Raw genomic sequence first — 5,803 nt, 5'->3', positions numbered from 1 at the left:
ATTTTTAGGGATAGTTTAACCTTAAGCAAAATGTAGGTTATTGAGTAGAGGGACTACTGTGATGGTGTTTTGTCAAATAAATGGCCTTTTATAATCTCAGTAGTCTTTTCTATGGAAAGTTGTAATGGAAAGATGTTTGTCCAGTTTCCCTTAGCTTGAGGAATTGCCTCTTCCCCACCTCATATAGTTTCTGGAGACTGCCAATCACAGTGCCACCTGTGGTTGTGGGAATGAATGAGTGACTTGGTTTTGGGCAAACATGGTACCCTGTGTCCACAACTATTGGTCTAAGTGTGGTAGACATGACTAGAGCAGTACCCTTCAGAGTTATTTCAAAGGACACATTCTAGTAAATCTGGAAAGGCAAGTTTCAAAACCACTTAACCCTGGTGCTGCTTTTGGTCATCTTCCAAACTGTGTGAGGGAAGTCTGTTTAAGAATGAAGTCTCCACGGAAGAGAGCAGCACCAAGAAATGTAGAGGAGGTGCAGAGCCCTGAAAACATTGTTAGAGCACCTGGATCCAGCTGAGTTGGAAGCAAACTATCCCTTAACTGTTAAGTTATATAAGCCAATACATTTGTCACTATCATTCCTTTCTATTTTATTCCTATACAACTTTCTGAAATTAGTACACATTTTAATTCATTAGAGAAAGATATTCTTAAACAGTCTTAAGTAAAATGACTAAAAATAATATCTAAAATTCCCTTTACTAGTTATGACCTTTCCCTGTTACTCTGACTTCTTGTCTTAGATTTTATACTAAGACTTTTTGTAAACAAAAGTATATATATGAAAGTGAGGTTAAAGGCATAAAATGGATTTAATATTAAATTGTATTTGGGCCATGAAAGAAGAGGCAAAGGGGCAAAATAATCATGAGACTAATGATCTAGGGGGACAGAAGAAATGGGTTTTAATTCTGGATCTACTTTTAATTTGTCTTATGGCATTTGGTGAAAATGTTTCATTTACTCAAATAAGTAGAGGGTCAGCCATCCATTTGTTCCAAATCAAATTCTTGAATTCCTAAAAAAGTCTGCAGGGCTTCCTGCTGGCGCAGTGGTTGAGAGTCCACCTGCCGATGCAGGGGACATGGGTTCGTGCCCCGGTCCGGGAAGATCCCACATGCCGTGGAGCGGCTGGGCCTGTGAGCCATGGCCGCTGAGCCTGCGCGTCCGGACCCTGTGCTCCGCAACGGGAGAGGCCACAACAGTGAGAGGCCCGCGCACCGCAAAAAAAAAAAAAAAAAAAGTCTACAAAGCTAACAGTGAGGCTCTTTACCCTATTTTCTAGAGCAAATTTTTAAAATTTATTAAGAATCATAATGGGGGAAATTCCTGCCCCAGTCAAAGCATCCTCATATTTTTGTTAATATGTGTGCTGTCATTTGAACTAAGGCTGATAACTTTGGCTTTCTCATATAAACAAAACAATTATGATTTGTAGGTTGTATATTCCTTTAATAATGAATTGTTAGTCAATTATTATTTAATAAACTCCATGGGTCTGTAAGACCACAGCCAGATGGTCCTATGGTTCCTGACCTTTATTTTCCCAACAAAGACGTTTTTATTATTTTCTTTTCTCTTTTACAATATTTCAGAATAACCTAAGGAAAGGTATGTGCTTTGGTGACCTATAGATCAAAGTATTGCTTCTATATTTAGAAATAACGAGTCCAGTGTTCCTTTGAACCTTAGTTTCATCACCTTTAAAATGGGACCACTGGAACCTACAGCACAGAATTGCTATAAACTATGAATAAGATTTTCATTTGGCCTATTTTTTTATAACATCTTTATTAGAGTACAATTGCTTTACAATGGTGTGTTAGTTTCTGCTTTATAACAAAGTGAATCAGTTATACATATACATATGTCCCCATATCTCTTCCCTCTTGCATCTCTCTCCCTCCAACCCTCCCTGTCCCAACCCTCTAGGCGGTCACAAAGCACTGAGCTGATCTCCCTGTGCTATGTGGCTGCTTCCCACTAGCTATCTGTTTTACTTTTGGCAGTGTATATATGTGCATGCCACTCTCTCACTTTGTCCCAGCTTACCCTTCCCCATCCCCGTATCCTCAAGTCCACTGTCTAGTAGGTCTGCATCTTTATTCCCGTCTTGTCCCTAGGTTCTTCTGACCATTTTTTTTTCTTTTCTTAGATTCCATATATATGTGTTAGCATACGGTATTTGTTTTTCTCTTTCTGACTTACTTCACTCTGTATGACAGTCTCTAGGTCCATCCACCTCACTACAACTAACTCAGTTTCATTCCTTTTTATGGCTGAGTAATATTCCATTGTGTATATGTGCCACATCTTCTTTATTCATTCATCTGCTGACGGACACTTAGGTTGCTTCCATGTCCTGTCTATTGTAAATAGAGCTGCAATGAACATTTTGGTACATGACTCTTTTTGAATTATGGTTTTCTCAGGGTATATGCCCAGTAGTGGGATTGCTGGGTCGTATGGTAATTCTATTTTTAGTATTTTAAGGAACCTCCATACTGTTCTCCATAGTGGCTGTATCAATTTACATTCCTACCAACAGTGCAAAGGGTTCCCTTTTCTCCATACCCTCTCCAGCATTTATTGTTTGTAGATTTTTTGATGATGGCCATTCTGACCAGTGAGAGATAATATCTCATTGTACTTTGGATTTGCATTTCTCTAATGATTAGTGATGTTGAGCATTTTTTCATGTGTTTGTTGGCAATATGTATATCTTCTTTGGAGAAATGTCTATTTAGGTCTTCTGCCCATTTAGATTCGGTTGTTTGTTTTTTTAATATTGAGCTGCATGAGTTGCTTGTATGTTTTGGAGATTAATCCTTTGTCAGTTGCTTCATTTGCAAATATTTTCTCCATTGTGAGGGTTGTCTTTTCGTCTTGTTTATGGTTTCCTTTGCTATGCAAAAGCATTTAAGTTTCATTAGGTTCCATTTGTTTATTTTTGTTTTTATTACCTTTTCTCTACAAGGTGGGTCAAAAAGGATCTTGCTGTGATTTATGTCATAGAGTGTTCTGCCTATGTTTTCTTCTAAGAGTTTGATGGTGTCTGGCCTTATATTTAGGTCTTTGATCCATTGTGAGTTTATTTTTGTGTATGGTGTTAGGGAGTGTTCTAATTTCATTCTTTTACTGTAGCTGTCTGGTTTTCCCAGCACCACTTATTGAAGAGGCTGTCTTTTCTCCACTGTACATTCTTGCCTCCTTTATCAAAGATAAGGTGACCATATGTGCATGGGTTTATCTCTGGGCTTTCTATCCTATTCCATTGATCTATATTTCTGTTTTAGTGCCAGTACCATACTGTCTTGATGACTGTAGCTTTGTAATATAGTCTGAAGTCAGGGAGGCTAATTCCTCCAGCTCTGTTTTTCTTTCTCAAGATTGTTTTGGCTATTCGGGGTCTTTTGTGATTCCATAAAAATTGTGAAATTTTTTGTTCTACTTATTGAAAAATGCCAGTGATAGTTTGATAGGGGTTAAATTGAATCTGTAGATTGCTTTGGGGAGTATAGTCATTTTCACAATGTTGATGCTTCCAATCCAAGAACATGGTATATCTCTCTGTCTATTTGAATCTTCTTTAATTTCTTTCATCAGTGTCTTATACTTTTCTGCATACAGGTCTTTTGTCTCCTTAGGTCAGTTTATTCCTAGATATTTTATTCTTTTCCTTGCAATACTAAATGGGAGTGTTTTCTTAGTTTCACTTTCAGATTTTTTCATCATTAGTGTATAGGAATGCAAAAGATTTCTGTGCATTAATTTTGTATCCTGCTACTTTACCAAATTCATTGACTAACTCTAGTAGTTTCCTGGTAGCATCTTTAGGATTCTCTATGTAGAGTGTCATGTCATCTGCAAACAGTGACAGCTTTACTTCTGCTTTTACAATTTGGATTCCTTTTATTTCTTTTTCTCCTCTGATTGCTGTGGCTATAACTTCCAAAACTGTGTTGAATAATAGTGGTGAGAATGGACAACCTTGCCTTGTTCCTGATCTTAGTGGAAATGGTTTTAGTTTTTCACCATTGAGGACGATGTTGGCTGTGGGTTTGTCATATATGGCCTTTATTATGTTGAGGAAAGTTCCCTCTATGCCTACTTTCTGGAGGGTTTTAATCATAAATGGGTGTTGAATTTTGTCGAAAGCTTTCTCTGCATCTATTGAGATGATCATATGGTTTTTCTCTTTCAGTTTGTTAATATGTGTATCACGTTGATTGATTTGCATATATTGAAGAATCTTGAATTCCTGGGATAAACCCCACTTGATCATAGTGTATGATCCTTTTAATGTGCTGTTGGATTCTGTTTGCTGGTATTGTGTTGAGGATTTTTGCATCTATGTTCATCAGTGATATTGGCCTGTAGTTTTCTCTCTTTGTGACATCTTTGTCTAGTTTTGGTATCAGAGTGATGGTGGCCTCGAAAATGAGTCTGGGAGTGTTCTTCCCTCTTCTATATTGTGGAAGAGTTTGAGAAGGCTAAGTGGTAGCTCTTCTCTAAATGTTTCATAGAATTCCCCTGTGAGGCCATCTGGTCCTGGGCTTCTGTTTGTTGTAAGATTTTTAATCACAGTTTCAATTTCAGTGCTTGTAATTGGTCTGTTTATATTTTCTATTTCTTCCTGGTTCAGTCTTGGAAGGTTGTGCATTTCTAACAATTTGTCCATTTCTTCCAGGTTGTCCATTTTATTGGCATACAGCTGCTTGTAGTAATCTGTCATGATCCTTTGTATTTCTGCAGTGTCAGTTGTTACTTCTCTTTTTTCATTTCTAATTCTATTGATTTGAGTCTTCTCCCTTTTTTTCTTGATGAGTCTGGCTAATGGTTTATCAGTTTGTTTATCTTCTCAAAGAACCAGCTTTTAGTTTTACTGATCTTTGCTATCATTTCCTTCATTTCTTTTTCATTTATTTCTGATCTGATCTTTATGATTTCTTTCCTTCTGCTAAGTTTGTGGTTTTTTCATTCTTCTTTCTCTAATTGCTGTAGGTGTAAGTTTTGCTTGTTTATTTGAGATGTTTCTTGTTTCTTGAGGTAGGCTTGTATAGCTATAAACTTCCCTCTTAGAGCTGCTTTTGCTGATCCCATAGGTTTTGGGGTGTTGTGTTTTCATTGTCATTTGTTTCTAGGTATTTTTTGATTTCCTCTTTGGTTTCATCAGTGATCTCTTGGTTATTAAGTAGTGTGTTGTTTAGCCTCCATGTGTTTGTATTTCTTACAAATTTTTTCCTGTAATTGATATCTAGTCTCATAGCATTGTGTTCGGAAAACATACGTGATGCGATTTCAGTTTTCTTAAATTTACCAAGGTTTGATTTGTGACCCAAGATATGATCTATCCTGGAGAATGTTACATGAGCACTTGAGAATAATGTGTATTCTGTTGATTTTGGATGGAATTTCCTATAAATATCAATTAAGTCCATCTTGTTTAATGTCATTTAAAGCTTGTGTTTCCTTATTTATTTTCATTTTGGATGATCTGTCCGTTGGTGAAAGTGGGGTGTTAAAATCCCCTACTATGACTGTGTTACTGTCGATTTCCCCTTTTATGACTGTTAGTATTTGCCTTATGTATTGAGGTGCCCCTATGTTGGGTGCTTAAATATTTACAGTTGCTATATCTTCTTCTTGGATCGATCCCTTGATCATTATGTAGTGTCCTTCTTTGTCTCTTGTAATAGTCTTTGTTTTAAAGTTTATTTTGTCTGATATGAGAATTGCCACTGCAGCTTTATTTTGATTCCCATTTGCATGGAATATCTTTTTCCATCCC

This window comes from Lipotes vexillifer, unplaced genomic scaffold, assembly GCF_000442215.2.
Source record: "Lipotes vexillifer unplaced genomic scaffold, Lipotes_vexillifer_v1.1 scaffold827, whole genome shotgun sequence".
Lineage (NCBI taxonomy): Eukaryota > Metazoa > Chordata > Mammalia > Artiodactyla > Lipotidae > Lipotes > Lipotes vexillifer.
The sequence above is the reverse complement of the archived record's forward strand: the minus strand, read 5'-3'. Positions refer to the sequence as shown.